The sequence below is a fragment of the Rutilus rutilus genome (assembly GCF_951802725.1).
Source record: "Rutilus rutilus genome assembly, chromosome: 13".
Lineage (NCBI taxonomy): Eukaryota > Metazoa > Chordata > Actinopteri > Cypriniformes > Leuciscidae > Rutilus > Rutilus rutilus.
In genome coordinates, this window is record NC_140218.1 from 15,475,448 (window position 1) to 15,494,481 (window position 19,034).

At 40.3% G+C, this 19,034-nt stretch overlaps 1 protein-coding gene across 1 annotated transcript in view; it reads left to right on the forward strand.

Annotated features, from left to right (window-relative positions):
* Positions 1 to 230: 230 nt before the first annotated feature.
* plxna2 (plexin A2) overlaps positions 231 to 19,034 on the forward strand; it is a 209,356-nt gene continuing 190,552 nt past the window's right edge. Inside the window, exon 1 of the mRNA XM_084428724.1 lies at positions 231 to 699. The gene's annotated coding sequence lies outside the window, so the exon portion shown is untranslated. The remainder of the gene's footprint in view (positions 700 to 19,034) is intronic.

Here is a 19,034-nt window from a genome sequence, read left to right on the forward strand (position 1 = left end):
AGACAGTATAGCCTTGAGACATATTGCACTAGGCTATAACAGCGCACTGTAGCCAATATGGCGAGATTAGATATTGCAGAGTTATTAAATCTAAATATGCAAATGCACATTTCTAATCACCTCAGTTGTGCATTTGTAAAATGACCATCTTTGAGAGAATGAAACAGTTAAAACATGCGACATGCAAATAGAGCCGGTCGTAAGTGAGTGCTATAGCACAGGGGGCTGGGTTTAAACGCGCTGCTACTGTAACGCTGCTGGGCTTCGGTTCCTGTGCCAGTCTCGCGTAAAACCTTCACAGGAGAGCAATGAGCGCGCGCATGACGATCTAACGGAGAGCTGCTGATGAAAGGCGTGATGTCAAGCCGCTATCAGTGTCAGAGGACTGGGGGAATGTGCCGTGCACTTGGCATATGCGCTTGTGAATGACCATCCTCCCGGCATCGACAGATAAAGCGTTGAATTTTGCTGCATAGATCAGTTAGCCTAACGTTACCTGAAGCCGCGCGGCGACCGTTCATTCATCATCTTGCATGCAAGAAATCTTCGAGGAATTGTGAGAAATTTGTTGAAGGTGCTATACCTTTGAAGCTTCGGCATTCATTCGGATGTGGATCTATCTGTCAAAACTGAGCTGAACGCAGAGGCATCTTTTGACTGAACATTAGATAGCATCCTCAGCTTTCTTCTGGATTGTAGGTGAGTGGACAAACGCGCTTCATGAATTCATTCAAGCCCAGAAATGCTTTTCCTGGGAGATGTGGCCAGGAATACTAATGCGTTCCGTGCAGCGTGTTAGAGGAAAGCGTAGAGAAAACAGATCATTCATGGTAAATTGCTCATACATCGCAAAGAAGTTGAGCAATATAATTAGGATAATGGGAATTAATTTGGTGGTTTTGCTTTAGGAAACGTTTGCTGCTGATGCTGGAAATCTCAATAAAACAAACCTTATCCTCACGGTCACGTTTCAACTTTGAACTTAATATGCAAGCCGTTAACGATAATGAAAATTGAGTGTCTATTGAATTTTGCTGAATTTGAATTGTAGCCTATTTTTTCCCCACGTAAGAGAAGTTAATGATATTGTGTGTCTATAATTGAATTTTGCTGAATTTGAATTGTATTTTTCCCACACATGAGATCAAAATCTACAATGTTTGCTGATTATTCTCGTCAAAGCGAAAAACACGCAAATTAAAATGTTGGTCATCAATCTCCCTCATGCATATGCGCGCTCATAATTCATCAACCTTATTTTATTGATTTAATTTCCGATCATTTAAACCTCGTACCCTTCACTTTGCGCTCTCCTTGCGATCTTATCTGTACTCTTGTAGCCTACGGAATCTTCCTCGATGTCCATTTAAATAGACATGACTAACACAGTCGCATAGCCTCAGTTTTGTGGGACGCTGCCTGTCAAAGAAGTTGATAGACGTTCAAAATGTGAAACAGATTGTTGCGGAGTGCTCATAATTCAGCTCTTCTCACCTAAAACTCGGAACGTTCATCTGGACTAGGCTACAGCAGATGCACTCACAAATCTTAATTTCCCTCAACTCGCGGCTCTGACATCGGCTCTAAAGAAAATAAATGTTTCTTTAAGTAGAAAATCGGCAAGCATTTGCATGAGAATCACTGGCATCTGCCATGAAGGACAGGGGTGATATTAATCGGTGTCTGACTAACACAATCAAACGGCGCTTTCAGTGAGGAAGATGAGGTGAATTCATCTCGAGCGTGACCTCTTCACATCATCGTTTTTATCTGCGAAACAGCGGTTTGACCCGAGACGGCAGGGTGAGAACGGCTCATTCAAGAACTGAAAGAGCGCATAGTGGAGAACGTCTAAATGATCACAGTTTCGAGGAGAATTCGATCCATATTTAATTTGAGATGAAGCAATAGAAGTCTTGAAAGTATGTCTTTTTCTGTTTCAACGGGGTTTTCAAACCTTTCAGTAACCGCAAAAGTTAGGTTACAAGTTCGTCAGTGTGCTAAATAAACGCTCAGTGAAATCGCGGTCGCCTGAGGAGGTAACCATAGCAACAGTAGGCTTGAACGCGTTCCGATAAGATCAATATCGGACGGTGAGTCGACCATACGATCATGATCAACACATTAAAAATGTAATTGGGTAGATCGTTCAGATATTTTACATAACTATGGTGGTTATACCTGTGGTTTGATAACTATACAAAATAATAATGACAGAAATTCAGCTTTAAAGAGCTAGTCAAATTCACTCACTGCTATCAAAGCTGAGGAAGTTTATAAAATGCAACTGAAATGAATGCCATAATTTTCTGCAAATTACACTTATTTGTCTGTTTGTCCTAAAAATTGGACACGAGACACCTACAAAGAGAACAACGATGATAATTATTTTCCATGGTAGTTTAAAAGTTTATACGTTTCATATTTGGTGTTTTAAGTAGCTCAGCTTTTGTTTTATAATCCTTTCAGTCATACAGAATCCTTTTATAAGTCAACATTATGTCTGAATTTCAGTCTACATTCCACATTAAATCCAGTGGCATTTTGTAAGCCTTGGGGTCCTGCTTCCAAGTGGTGAGGTCATGCCCAAATTATGTAATTTTGGCCAATTTAGTCATTTAATTATTATTATTATTTTTAATGTTTTCATAAGGTGTTGCTCTGTCATGTTAATCAGCATGCATTGTTATTTGGTCTGCTATACAAAGTGAATTAATAATCAAGCTTGCAGTAGTATTTCCCGCTTTTATTGTAGTTACATGCTGAAATGGTATTGTACAATACATGCTGATTGTGCAGATTTAAAAAAAAAACTCTCTGTTGGAATACCATACTTTAATTGGCTCATACTGGGGCCTCCCATATAGTGTCCCGTACACCAATGTTTTAAACATTTAGATAAGGAAGTCAAACCTTAGCAAATGACACTTAATGCTTTTAGATGAGCAGAGTGTGATTACATTCTGTATTGTGTTCTGGTCGCTGCGTGGCTTTGTAGTTTGTTCTCTTTGATAAGGCACTCAGAGACAGGGAAGGCTGTAGAGCATCTCCAGATCACAGGCTCTTTAATCAATAAGGTTAACTACACAAAGCCGAGAGGACAAGTCTCCACTGGGCGCACACCCATCAACTTTACCTGCTTCCTCCTTTCCCTTACCACGGTGGCTTCATGGGGTTTAATCGGAATTGCAAAGTGAATCAAGAACTGTCTTTGCCTTTCCTCCCAGCGTGAGCTTCCTAAGTTGGATTTGCATGTTCATTCTGATTGTCAAAAAGCCTCTAGCTTTCTTACGTTGGGTCGCAGGCTATTGATTTGACTATGTCAGTCAGGTGCATTAAGCGTTTCCTGAAGGGTAATTGGAGGGTATTATGTGCTTAAAGGAGGTTTGTTCCTCTGTCTTTAGCCGTTGGCTCTCAGATAGATGTATACGTTTGAGGGGAAGCTGAGGGTCGAATCTCAATGGGGTGGCCACAAGAGACCCATGCTGAGTGCTTATCCTGCTTGCCCCAGTTAAATGCCTTGCTCGAGTGTGTTAGTTTAGGGACCAATTTGGATATGTGCTTGTATCTTCTTGGCTCGGATTTTTGAGGTCAGCGAGATTACCTTATCAGTACTTTCCGAGGAGATTCTGCAGCTGTGAAAACGGCAATGTAAAGATCCTAAAGTATGTGCTATCTCATCACTCATCTCGCCCATTGTCCACCAGGCATCTAATGTTTGCAGAAGAGCTCATCATTCTCTGTGGCTTTGACTGAACACTGGGATTAATTCTGTGATGGATAATTGCAACCAATTCCTCCAGCAAACTTCGAGTAGGCCCACATAGTTCCATAGCGCCACCTATTGATAAATACATTGCGGCAACAAACCACGATGTCCGAAATGACTCAGGGTTACAGAGCGGTTTAAACACAAGCAGAGGGGCATTTGAGGTTGGTCGGTCATAAATAATACCATGCTCGTTTTAGTTGCATGCTGTGTCACCAGCGTGCACTACACCTCCAGAGAAGCCCCTCTTCTCTTCTCTCATGGTGGCATACGGGCTTGCCCCTGTTTAGCTTAAGAGATTTTGACAAGTTGCGATGCATGCAGGCGGAATCCTTGACCTATTTCTTAATGAGTGAACAGTACAAATGCATTCAGGGGGCTGCGTTTGCAGTGCAAGGCTTTCCACCGTCCCCCCACCGCTCGTGCACACAGACACAGTCTTGCATGCTCATGCCCTGCAGGATGGGCCCTTGTCAATAGAGTTCATCTGCTTCCTCTATGCTAGTCTCATGTAATAGTGTGTATATCCAATGTTTGTTTGCTTTAACGCATTGATCTCGCATTCTCTTTGCAGCGTTGCCGCTTGGCTGTTTATCTAGGGCTCTGTACCGACCAACTGTCACAACAAAGATCGCTATCACTTTTGACCCTTTCCACTTGCGTAAAGCGTCTCTGTGTGTTTGTAGGTGAACGCGTGCATGCATCCAAGTGTAGCAAAGTAGAGCCAGATGTGGTGGCGATTGCAATTGCCCTGTGACGTTTAGAAGCAGGATGCAAATTCACTGTACACAGATAATGCTATGAACTTGCCTACCCAATAGTTTCGGCTGCCTGAGTGGCTTCTCTGTCTATCTCTGTACATCAGGTGTAAACAACCTGGCGTGATAATTTGTCTTCAGCATTGGTGGATTAGGCATGGGGTTGATACTGTGACCCGGCGTTCGGCTACACTGTAATTAGGCCTGTGTTTTCTGCTGCAGCTAATTACCCTTGAACAGTTGGTGGACAGACTCTCGCTTGGAAGGTGCCAGTGTCCAGATTGGTCACAGAGAATTGTGGGTGTTGACGCCTTTTACTGCTCTAGAGTGTGGGCAAGAGTCAATCACGTGCAGGTGCTGGTCATTCTGAGAACACTTGCTGTTTTATTCAACATTTTATTAAGAATTGAAACATATTCTCTGTAAGATCAGTTTTCTATGTTCTATACATAAGCAAAAAGGAGTGTTTTCACCCGAAAATGATTTATTCATCCTCCTTGTCATTCCAAACCTGCATGTCTTTGTTGCTTCTGTGGAACACGAAAGAAGATATTTTGAAGAATGTTTTGCTTTTGTCCCAACAGTCAAAATCAATTTGATTTGCAGAAGCTTATGGCACTTTTTGTACTCTTGACTTTTTGCACTTTGATCATCTGAAGAGCTGGTATTGCTCTCAGTAGCTTGTTGAGACCATTTTTGGCTTAGCCTATTTGAAATCGTGCTGCTTTTGTATGAGCAACTCAAAACACAGAAGACAAAAATCAATCACCACCCATTTCTCCAATACAAACTTTCTGCTATTTTTTTTTATGAGGGGGCCGATGATGCATGTTGTTCAGTGAGTAATCTTTTTGATGGTAAAATGGTGAGGGCGGTTTTATGGCAAGATGCTACTGATGGTTCAGTTTGGGTAGGCTGAGGCTTCTGGATGTCTGTGCTTAGTTTCGTCTGGTTTTCATGATGGAGTTTTGCCTCTTGAGACTTTGGCCAAAAAGAAAGTATTGAGGAGGAATTATAATAGACAGAGTTTGTGTGTGTGGAGTGGGAAAGAGAGTGATCAAGAGAGAAAGACACATGTTGCCATGTGGCCAGTCATAAGAGGAGATAGTTCTCCAGTTAAACCCAGCACTCCCCTTCTCCTTCTCTCCCCTGCAGCTGCCGCTTGTTGAACTTGTGGAAAACAAAAGCTTTTGTTTAGATCTTCAATCCAGCAGATGGGAGGAAGGACAGTAAATGAAAACGGCAAAGGGAATGGAGCAAGTAGACCATGATGGGAAGCATACAAACTTGGAGGCCGGTCCTTTGGGAAGAGTAACGGTCCCAGGAAAATGCTGCCACGAAGTTCCTGGACTGTGCGGCCCTCTGTTACTTTTTCATCCCAAGCCATTGACTGAAAGCGTTAGTCAGAGCCTCCAGGCTCTCTTGGGCCCGGGCTGCTTTTATTAAGATGTTAATGGAATTGCCTTCATGACACACTTCTATAGGACAGCCATTCTTCAATGCCTCAATCTGTCTTCTGCACGGAACACATTAGCGGCTTACGCACAACAGGTTCCTTGCACGTTCGTGGCTCATTCTTTGTGGTGATTCTCTAAGACTCTATAATTCTTCCGTGTATATAATCCTTCCCGCCACATGCATGCCATATTTCACAGCATGTAAAGACCGCCCATTTCAACGATAACAGTAATAATCTATGGACTCTAGTGCTTCTGTTTGTTTGTCAGTGAATTGTAGCCTGATTGTACGGTAACATCAAATCAGTATGTTAAACCTCGAAAATGCTAATGCTGTTTTTCTACACAACGTCTAAAAGGAGGGATGGTATGCTGGCGCAAGCCTTTGTGCCTTCCACAAACCGCTAATGATTTCCCTCCCTTAACCACAACCCCTTATGTTGTGTTTGCTAAACCCTTACTAGAGATTCCACTGCAGACATGCTAGGCTAAAAGAATGATGTTATAAACAAGTTGGGATCTTTTTACAATCCATAATTTGTGTAATTAAGCTTCGAAATCCATCCTATCAGTGTTGGAATAATGGCTTTCTTGTCTTGTTTATTGGAATGGTCACTGTCCGTGTAATTACCGTACAGTGAGTCCTTTTCATTGTCATTTAACTAAGTGTCTGTTAAATGACTATGAACTGCTATCTAATAATATATATATATATATATATATATATATATATATATATATATAAAAATAAAAAAATATAAAATAAACTGGTTTGGACCCCATTGACTTTCATTCTATATAAAAATATGGTTCCACAGGAAAAAAGTATGGAACGATGTAAGGGTGAATAAATGATGATAGAATTTTGGGTAAAAAAAAAAAAAAAAAAAAAAAAAATTATATAGCCTATATATATTTTATTTATAAATTTATTCACCCTTACATCGTTCCATACTTTTTTCCTGTGGAACCATATTTTTATATAGAATGAAAGTCAATGGGGTCCAAACCAGTTTATTTTATTGTATGGACGAAAAATGCTGAATTATTTTATTTTATTTTTTTTATTTTTTTAAAGAAAGGAATGGGAATACCCAGGGTTTATGTGCTGTGGGCTTGCACACCGTCCCCTATTGACGAGAGGCTGTAGTCCTTGGTTTTGTCATTTAGTCTAAAGTTGTCATTTGAGTGTTAAATTGACTTTCATTCTGATTTTTTTTTTTTGAAATTCAAGAGCAGAGTGCATTCAGATTACACCTCGTCCGCCTTCTCAGTGGTGCACTGGTGGAAATAATTCCTTTGTTGTGGGAATATAATTGCTTTTAACCTCCTTTTACCTGGCTTGGATTTTTGGCTGCAGGCTTATGCACGTACACTGACGTGTACCCACCTGCATCCATGCTGTCTGCTTTGTTACAATTCTCAAGTCAGCCATAGCCTTATCAGGAGAGATAGCTCCTCTTTCCTGTCAGGAGGCAGACGCCTTAACACATCCTCTCCGCCTCAGCTGGGAAAAGAGCTCCGATAAGCCTCCCAAATTCATTCCTGAGCCTGATAGCAAACAGGGCTCCTCGGGAGAGAGACAGGGAACAAGAGAGAGGGAAACTCAAAAAGATAAACACTTTCCATAGCACAGGGCAAAACAAACTGAAAGTGATGATGAAAGTTGATGAAACTCTCAACTTCCAAAGTAAAAAAAAAAGAAAATGACACGCCATCTTTGTGTACCCATGATAGACACTGGTTTGTGCAAGCACATTCACAGAAGGCCTGGCTGGTGCCAGTAGCATTGGACACGCTCCTTTGAAAACAAGAAGTATCCATACTTAGAAAGAGAACAGAAGGTCATACCGAAGGAGCGACTCAGAGTGGGAAAAGTATTCTGGACTGAGAAGTTCTCCCTTATGCTCAGCATTCTGTTTGAAATCTTTACTTGGGCTTGGGTAGCAACCACATTGAATTCAAAGGTTCCTTGAGTTCTTGCTAGTTTCTGCAGATTTCCACAGAAGTTCCACTTGCTCCTCAACTTATGATTGTTCTTGTTTTTTTTGTTTTTTATGCATACTGAGCATAAACTACTCTTATATTTGTACATTTAAGTTATAGTTAGGCTACACAGTATATTTTATTATTTGTGTTATATAATCATATTTCTTATTATTTCAAATGTGTATATAGTTGTATTTAATTATTTTACAAATTTCTCTCTAAAATATGGTAAAAAGTGTAGATTCTGGCAATTGTGCATTGAAAACGTTAGCTTGATTCATACAGGTTAGCTTTCCGAGGTATTTTGAAAATGGCATCTTTTTGTTTGATTGCTTGTCCTTCAAAGGCGATAGTCGCAATGAAACTGGGAAATATCGAGTCATTTCAAAACATCAAGGTCATTGGGTGCGCTAGCAATTGATTAGTCACAAATCTGACCTTTGGGGGGAAGCACGATTGTTTGAGCATGTACAAATCTGTCCGGAATCTTGATAACAATGAACAATCACTGTTTTCCTTTCTCAGCTTCTCAGCACTCCCATCAAATGATTCATTTGTTTGTTTGTGTCGTACATAAAATTCTTGTAGAAAACCGCATGTTTTCTAACAGAATCTGTATCTTTATGGCCTACTAGCATACAACAGAGATGTCGTAGCATGATTCCTGTGGTGTCAAACCTCAACATCAACATTTCCCTTCAGCTTTCCACATTTGAATTTCACAATTACGAACGTAAGTGTTTGTCTCGTGAATTGCACCGCAGGAAATAAATAATCAAATGATGACATCATGTATAATTCACAGATGAACAGCAATGTAGGTCAACCACGCTTCTTTTCTTGAGCATTTAAGGGGAGCGACTGTCGAATTAGGGTATCTAAGACAATTATCCCAAGTGTGACAGCACAGAGAGTCTCAACAGAGGACTGCAGATCCCTGTGTTGTCCGCCGAGATGTTGATTAAATATGACTGCTCTGAAGCTACTGTCTGCCGATGGGGGTTGGGGAGGGATGGAGCGAGTGAGAGCTAAGGATAACGGAAGGGGGGTTTGGGCAGGTTCTCTGCTGTGAATGAATAGTGGCTCAAGCCTGCATCTGTAGCAGTTTAGGATTATGGGTTAATGCTGTTTAATGCCTGCCACACAAGAAGTGAAAGCATGGAATCTCTGACTCTGTCACTGTGATGTAATGGTGTCAGCTGGGTGTTTACTCAGCGCTGTGCTCTTGCACTGATCTGAGACCAGCTTTTATGAATGGTTCATTTCAGGACTTCTGTAAGCACAGGTTATCTTGCTGTTGCCTATTTCCTGGGGCCTTCCTCAACTTTGAAGTCAGCATGAACTAAAATGACCCCATTTACTTTCTTAATATCCTTTTCTGGTCTTACTGTGCACTATATAGTGCACGTCATATATATATATATATATATATAAAACTTGCTCTGCCTCTGAAAAAATATCCTGTTTAAATAATAATAAATAAAAAAACAGGCAGCTGTGGTTGCCAGAAATTCACTGTAAAATATACATGGACAATGATTCTGGTATTACAGGAATTCAAATTGGTACCTGCATATTTGACAACTTCTAACTATTTTATTAAGTGATAGAATTTTTTATATCCCAAGCTACTTGTTCAAAACTTGTACAGAGACGAAGCACTGGATCATACAGACAAAGACAAAATACTATCAGGGTAATGCACATGATGCTAAAGTATACAATGAACATTAAATGTAACACAAAAAATCCCAATGTGCATTACTGATAACAAAAATGAGAAGAAATAATAATTTATATAAATGTGCCACGCAGTGACTTTTGGGAATGTACTTTTACAGTGTTTCACAGTAAATTATATAATAATTCATAGTTTGTACTTCCATAACTTTGATAGTATTTTAATTTTAAATAATATTAAAGAAAAAATACTATCAGTAATTTAAAGTTAACTAACTAACATGATTTCTGTATCATGTCTTTTGCTGTAAAAGTTTTTAATTTTCATTGTGTACTCAGGTTTGGAATGCCCATTTTTCACAAACCAAACAATTCCTAATATTTATGTAAACGAATCCTGCTCTTTTTTTTTTTTCTCATTGTTTGTGTAACATGGTTATGTCATGTTACATGTGTTAAAGGAGTAAAATGGTTTGAGAGTGCCATTTAAAGGTGTAGTAAGTGATTACTGTAAAACACTGTTGGAATTTGAAATCAGCAACCAGAAGTTGCTTTGTTTTTGTGCAATACGTGAGTAGCATTGGTTTTGCTGTTTCACAGAAGTAAGATATGCTGTTGTTGTAGTTGAATCAGCTAAATCATCCATACTTGCAGGAGCTGTCTGATGAGACAGCTGTTATGCCGAGTTCACATTGCACGATTTTCAAAGTAGTCGGGTCACTGTTCTTTTCACACTGCACGACTATCCAGGGTAACATTCAGTTGCTGGTGTGTTCACACTGCACGATGCATCGGCGACAGGAGGTTTCACACTGCATGACTTTCAGGAGGAAGAATCGCCGACAACTTCTGTCTGGTCCGCAAACTACGTTTCGCAACCAAACACACGCGAGAAGTGATAAGGAAATAACGCAAAATCCCGCGTGCGTAAGACCGCAGTTCTCGCGCGAGACTGAAATTGTTATTAAAAATGATAGCCTGCAAGAAGCTTGCGATCCAAATGGTCTGTGCACTGATTTGCAGCGAAAAGGAGAAAAAGAAAAACATATTATGCATGAGGAAATGGCTGGGAAGACAAGGGGAGCAAGGACTGTGTGTTCTGCAAAGAGAGTTGGGGGTAAATAAATAATTTTGCAATGTGCTGCTGTTGCTGCTGGTCAAGCAAATGTTTGTGCTTTGTTTCTGTTTGATATAATTGTAAATATATCTATTAAAATACTGATATTGTGGCCTATAACTCCTCCCCGAACTCCCCACTGCTCTGTATCTTGCTCTCTCATTGGTTGTCGGTCATCGCCGATGTAGTTTTCAGTCAGAACACTTTTCACACAGCAGGATTTTGACTCTCTCAGATCGCGTCTTTGCTCATTCACACTGCATAATTGTCACTCGCGTGAACGAGCACCGATTTGCCTGTGATTTCGGGCATTTGTCTGCGATTTCTCAAAACCTGTCGGCGAGCCAAAATCGGGGCTAAAATCGTGCAGTCTGAACTCGCCATTAGTCGTTGCCTGTGTTGCATAGCGTGTTCGTTATTTTGAGGGCGGAGCAATGACGGGAGGGGTGTGTTTCTTTTGGGTAGGGGGTGTGTGTGTTTGGGTCTCGATTCAAATATCAACAGTGTTCATTAGAATTCGCTTACTGCACCTTCAGTGTTGACTTAGTGGTTGCTAGGATGTTCCTAGATGGTTGCTGTAGTATTGTTAATGATTGCTATGGCATTAAGAGTTGCTAGGGTGTTCTGTGTGGTTGCTAGGGGGTTGATGAGGTGTTATGTGTTTTTGATGGGCAGATGCCAGAGTTGGGAAAATTTAAAACTAAAGAAAAATGAGAGTGACTCAATTCATTTTAGATCTACTTCCTTGCATTCAAATATGAATAATATTGCTTTTGCTTATGCTGATTTGAATTCAGTTCAAATATAAGACTTACATTTTCGTATGAGGTCATCGTATGAGGAATCAAAGTTTCCTTAATCTTTTTAGATAAAACAGCCTGATGAACTCTGAAAACATATAACTTTTCAGAAACATTCTCATTACCACAAGCGTTTTGGAAGCTTTTAGGTTGAATTGTTTAGTGAGTTTTCGGCAGTAACCCGAGGCATCTTAGATGCTTGCGAAAACATTCGAGATAACCCCCAGCTGAGTTGAAGACGGCACTCATCGCCACGGGCAAGAGTTCAGAGGTGAACTGAGCTCAACCACCCACCACATATGCTCATTGCTTTGGCCCCATATCAACTGTTTTGGAAATACTCCAGTTATGTAACAGACTCGAAAAAACCAGAGCTTCTGTTCCTGGAGGCGATAAATATTTCATTATCTCTGCCTGTCATTATTATGCATCAGAACGAATCTGTCAATTAAAGGCTTTGTTGAAGAATTTTGTCGAAAGGAGGTATGCCGTAAACCGGTATGGAGCCTGAATTAAAAATTAACTAGCTTTATATTGTTTGTTTGTTTACTCATTTAGTTTCTGCCTGACAATTAACAGCTTGTAGCAGACAGCTTTCCACCCCTCCTAAACATTGTCCCTCCCTCGTTCCTCTGTTCCTTCTTTTGTTTGCTTAGTGTGGTGGAGGAAAGAAATGTTTGTGGCTGCAAGCAAGCATATGTGTGTATGTGTTGTTGGGTGGAGTTACGCGTGTCTGTGTACATGGGTATTGTGGTGTTGATATAAGAATGCCCTCTCCTGCCAAGTCTTATATGGGTTGTTGCATCACCTAATGATCTTTGCAGGACTTTGGCAGATGCCCAATGTGTCTGCATTCATTATCATGAACACACACACCTGTCCTCCTGCTTTTTTTTGCCTGTCCTTCTTGGGATGAAAGCTTCTTACTGTCTTTCCATTGATGTTGGATCAGTAAAACGAAGCCCAAGGTGTCCAAGTGTGCGGCCTTGACTGGGTTTGTCGTGGAATTTGTGCTTCTGTCTAGCCAACTGGCCTCAGGCTCTCCACAATGAGTCAATACGCTTCAAATCATATGGCTACTCTGCTTTGCTCTCTCTCAGAACAACAGATCTTCAATTAGATAAGATCCTTTCAGAAACACCTAAGGATATTGGACAAATTGTCCCAGTAACTCCGTCTGGGGACCCCATCAGTATACCGTGACCTGCTATCAGCCTCAATCTCCTTGATGTTCTAACGGTGGCTAAAGAAAATCTAGTGGTGACTACAGATCATGATTGTGTCCATCATTGCTGTTGCACGCTGTGACAAGTGGATGAATTAAATTAATATAGAAATCATGGTAAGCTCAGAGGTGCTGTACTCTATCCGACATGTTGTAGGTCACAGCCTATCAATCCCCTTGTGTCTTCAACACGTCGCTCCACATTCATATCCTTCTCCCACACTTTTTTTGTTCACCTGTGTGTGACGATGACATACATTTTTCACCTGCTAAAAGTTTTTATTGGTTTTGCACTTTCTTGCGCACTTTCTCAGTACAGAGTGGGAGATCTTCCTCTGAATCAGTGCTTCATTGTAAGGACTTTGTGGTTGGTCATGTGGTGTTAAATAAAAACCCTAGTTTACTGGGTTCTAGTTTCAGTCAATGTTTTTATTAGTCAGTGACTGACAGCATCCGCAGGCAGTACAGAATATGGCTCGAAACGGGAAACAAGGAAGAAGGAATGTGAATAAGACCTCTCTGATTGTTCCTGGCGAAAGTGAGTCAGACAGGAAGAGGAAGGGAGCAAAAAGGAAGTGGGCATTATATTAGTCTTGCTCAGGAAAAGTATGACGGACGGGGCAGGGCATTGGTGTGACCGTTCTCACAGGATGGAAAAATGGCTTACTGTTTCACATGCCGGTCTCCGAGGATGGCTGGCATGCTGCCATGCTAAGGTCAGGCAAGATAAGTCACCCTCTCTGGAGAGACTCTTAGTCAGAAACTCAAGTATGTTCTTGCAGTAACAGGCATTTCCGATTCTCCACCCAAAGTATTTGTCAACACCTGGAATAAAAAAGCAAGGATCAGCAATTTTACTTCATACCCTCCCTAACTAATGCAGTTGAATGCATTGCTCATGCTCTAACATTGACCTGTTTTGTTTTGCCTAAAGTAGTTTCAAACGTCATGCACCTTTCAACCTCCATCCTCTACTGCACATCAAAAGCCAGATTACATGGGTGAAGTTCTTGCTCTATTGCTGCCTTTACTAATGACTCACAAATTATCCATAGATTTTCTCCAGTCAGTGAGTCTCTTGTCTCTACATTAAGAAACTTGTTATAGTTTCTGGTTGGATCTTTTAGCCATCTGCTGACCCACAGTGGTCTGGAGGAAGAAGTCCTTTCAGAACAAGCATTGAGAATTCCATTTGGAATTGAGTTAAGAATGATTTAAGTTCCACTTTGAATTGAGGTAGCAAACATGAAGTTTGTTGAATTAAAATGAATTCCAGTAACTGTACTTTTTAACAAAAAAAAAAATGAATGTTGGCTTGGCAAAGCCTTGTTTAATAGAGAGATAGATAGATAGATCTCTGTTTGAACTTGGCTTGATTGACAGGATTGGCACATCATAAATCATTACATATTTGTCAATGTTTCTGATCCCATTTAGTGTCAGATCTTTTCCTTCTTTCCCTATTTCCATCTCTTTCTGTATTTCTTTCTCTCTCCTTTCCTCATATTTCCTCAAATAGCTTTGGGTTCAGCCGCTCCCTCTTGCCCAGCTGAAACAGATGCTAATTTGAATCATCATTCACACACAGATTAGTCTTTGATCAAACTTAATGCCCAAGGAGCGTCTGTTGCATTTGAGAGGAGAAAAAAACACCCTTTCATCTGTTCCGAATCTACTCAGAGAGGGAAAGAGTCAGAGGCGCAGATGAGCGAAAGAAGCCTTTTAGATGGCTGTAGCCATTCAGGTTTGAGACCATGACCAATGAGGATTGTCCAAAAATGGTGCCTTAACCGCTTACAAACAGCATGACCCTGAGACTCACACCTCAATGGTAGTCCCAAAGGATCTGTGTGTGTTGCATATGGTCTACTTAGTCAGTGGTATTCTTCTATTACTATTCTGTTCACATGTGGGACTGGGTCTAGTAACTCCCTGCTCTGAATTTCAATTCCGGCTCTTCTGATGTATGCCTGTGTATGGGCATGTGATGCTGTCCGAATGTATGTTTCATTAACATATGTTCATTCATTGAGGGCTATGGTGGGGTTATTCCTACATGTATACATTTTCGTATGTATGTGTGTGTGTGTGTGTGTATATGTATATGTATATGTATATATATATTTGTTTTACAATAACAATTGCAGAAAAAATAGCATTGCAATGTCCAGAAATCAATTTCAATAATGCATTGGGTTTAATTTATCAACATAGAAGTCATGTTTAACGTGATAGTTTCATCCTTGAATCTATTATAATATATTGCTAGTCCCGAGATTCTTCACATTTGTGAATAAATAAGTAGATTCGCATAGAATGCGCATAGAATTGAGGAATTGCTAATGAAGGACGAGAGAGAGTAAATGAGATGGAAGCTAGCAACTCCTTTTTGGCACTTGATGGGCAATGTCTTTGAAACCAAGGGCATTAAATCAAAGTTTACCATTTTAGCATCTCTCTCTCTCTTTGCACTTTCTTGGTATCTGGCTTCCTCTCTTCCATTGCTCAGTGGCATGCCTATTCATGTTTCATATGGTGCATTTGTTATAAGGCCTGATCCCTCACACCTGCCCTGGTGTGCTAGATTCATGCCCCAGTGGAAAAAGTGCTACGGTGTTCAGTATCGTGACACAAGATTTTTCATCCGTTGTTGTAGGTCAGTGTGACATTCACTCCTCTCCACAGCTCTTCTACAAGCTCGATTTTCAGTTTTACATTCGTGAAGAATGGAATATCAGTTCTGTGCTGCCTTCAGTGAGCACACCAAAAACGCAGAGAGGATTCTGACTTGATCTGTATTTTTTTTCTTAAAAATTCTTAAATTTGTCTTTTTGAGATTTAGTGGCCTATTTTTTTGATGCAGTCTATTATATTAATAATTAATTTGTCTTGAAACTCACAATTAAATGGATCGGTCTGTGCAAAAGGAACTGACCTCATCAAGGATCAAGGGTCACGTGATGCCAGAGCTCGCAAGGTGTTTGGCCCACAGGAAGCAGACCTGTTTTTTTCCACTTCACACTCCTTCCTCTGGGCGTTGAACTCAGAGCAGTGACTCAGCATTTCCGTTGGCTAGATAGCATGGTTGTCTGGGTTCAGGGTGAATAAGTTGGCACTTCCAAGTGCTCAAAATATTACTGACCTTTCACTTTCTCTCAGGCGGGTTGATGGACAGGCTGCTCCTTCGTGCTCCTTGTGCTATTGGCTGCAGACCACCTCTTGCCTCGCCAGCTATGAGGCTGTCACATACTAGAATTTGATTTGGATATTCACTTGTAACTTGCAGATATATTTTGAACGCCTCAGTAATGCATAAAGGAACCAGCCCTATTTACCAGTTTTTTATTATTTAAATATATATATATATAAATGTGATATATAAATTAAAAAAAAAATAGTATTTTAATATAAGTAAAAGTATTCTACATGGAGCGGGTCTCGTCGTGGAGATCGCATGGCCAGCCGAACAACATTATCAAAATGTGTTTTTTCAAACAAATATTTTCATTTAGATTTTTATGTTGTTGATAATAAAACTGCTTGCAAGGTGGTGTCTAGATTATTCTCAAGTTAAAAGAGTCAGCCTTTACATCAGCAACCTGATAAAAGCTGTTTTATTCTAAATGTAGCTGGTCGCCCAATGGGGGTCGCCATGTTTGGATCACATGATCAGCTGAACAATTATATCGGTTAGTGCATCGATAGATCATTTCCTACTTTTTCCTATTTTGCTACTGTACCTTAAGACTTTTATTTGCATTTATCTTTGTTTACGTGTATTTATTTACATACCTTTACATGTGAAATGACTAACAAGTAGCTTAATTCTGCATCAGTATTGATTATATAAATATGAACGGTCATGTTAATGACCTTAACACCATGCAATTTATAAATGATACGTTTTTGAAGCTTAGTTTGTATTAAGGGTCTTGGTGGACTGAGAAGGTATCTTTGCGTATGCATCCATTTTAAAATCCTGTTTTTCCACAATATGTGAAAACCCACCTGATGTGTGAAAATAACAATAGCCATTAAATGGAACAAGTAAGATCCATATATGACCTGATGTTCGCACAGACACTGCATTTTTCTTCCAGTCCGGTAGCTTTTGACCTACTTATGTCGCCATGTGGTACTTAACCAATTCACTAATTGCTTTCATTTATTCATACCCATGTGAAGTTTGGCGTCCCAGTCATTTGCCTGTCGTCTGAATGAATTCATTCGGAGCAGCAGCGTGTCTGTCTCTGCAGCCAACTTAAAACGATCACGTCAAACTGGGCTTCATGGTGTACTCTATGAAAAGGATGTCTGTCTGAAGGGCAAGAGGAAAAGGAGATATATTTAGAAAGATAAAGCCTCACCAGACACTCTGTGCTTCTGTAAGGAGCCCGTAAGTCTTCAGTAGCTAATACAGGCAGCTCCATTTCCTTATTGCCTCGATGCAGGCAGATATTAAGCTAAGTAACAAGCTGCCGACTTGATTCGCTCGGTTTTTATCACCCCTGATGAAATTATGGCCTTTGTTTTGAAAACTGTGGTTGTTGGAAGAGTACAAGAGGACGACTGAGAGAGAGAAATAGTACTTTGGAGAAGCCCAGGCCCTGTCTAATGTAATAGACTGAAGAAATGGTTCCTGTATGTGCTAAATGAGATTTTAAGGTGTCTTGAGTGCTGGATGGTAACCGTAAAGGAGAGAAATAGAATCTGGGATGCATTTAACACTTATTCTGTGTGTATCAAGGTAAAGTGGATGAGATGGCGGAGGGAAAAGGTATCTGCCCACTCATTGCAAAGCCTCTCAATCTTTCTGCCTCAAAGTTACGTACTTATTGTAGCTCGCGGCGCAAGAGGGTTTTCACTTATGTTTGATTACATTCACATTGGTGTTAACTTACTCTATGAGCTCTGGGAAAGATCGGCTCTTAAATCACAGCAGCTTCTTTTCTTAACAACACAGTAAGCAGGTGGAGAGGGCCTGGAAAAGACTAGAGTATTAAATCCATGTAAGTAGATAAATAATTAAAACAAAAGCAACTGGACTCTTCTGATGTGACCCTGTATTGCACTTGCTCTCTAAGCGGGGCTAATAATACCTTGGATCTGAACAATATATGAGCCCTGAATACGACGAATAGCTCAGCAATGTGTTTATGATGTATTTTATGCCTGTTTCACATATGTAATTGTCATGCTGAAACTTTTAATTGCATGTAAATGTGAACAAATAAGAACTGAGTGGGCATAAGTTCAAACATCGCCTATAAAAATATATTTTGAGGCTGCAATCTTTCAGCTTGATCACATTTATTTTTAATCTTGCACCCCTGAGTGCTGTGTTTAGCAATCTTAGGCACAGGAAAAGCTAGATTTAATGCATTTTGATAAGATCTTTCTCCCTCAGCCATCATTGTTATAAACACATTTATGGGCCAATCTCAAGAAAACATTTTTTCATCAATATTTTCCTATATTTTTTGTATATATATATATATATACAGTATACTTTTTTTCCATTTGATTTTGGGTTAAAATATGGCCTGGACATGTTTTTAATTAGATTCACCCATCAAGCCATGCATTGCATTGTTCACAACCTCGTTTTTTGTAATATAAGACCTTCCAATGACCCACTCAGTGGTTCGTAAATTGACATGTGTGATTTAAAGTCCGTGCCTGACTTATTGAGCCGGGGTAAGAAGTGACTATGATGGGGTTCATTGGCATCTCCATGCCTGTGCTTCCTCTGTGATAAATCAACTGATATCCCCTAACCCCCCCCCAGGCCTCTGTTTATTAATAAATGCTGCTCAGTGACAGTATATAGTCAACAGAGAGGATGTCCTATACGCCTGGGGAGAGCGTGACGGATGATCCGGCCTGTACAGACTGCCGTGACACCGCATACAGTTGTCATTCACTCTGTAGACAGTAAAGCATTTCAATGTGGCTTCCCAACATGCCATGCCTGAGCACGGAAAGCAATACACAGTAACGGCCCCATAACACTATAATTAACAGACAGATTTATGACACCAAAGCAGTTATTTCAGCAGCATTTACATGATTTATTCAAGTGCTCGACAACAATGATAGTGTAAAATACATCAACTGCTGCAAATCTGTCCCTGTCTGTACTATAAACTTCTGTAGTTAATGGCCTCATGCATGTATTAGTGGTCAGGAAGTACATTGAGGTTTTTGCATAGACTGCAGGAGTAATATTTCTGAATGAT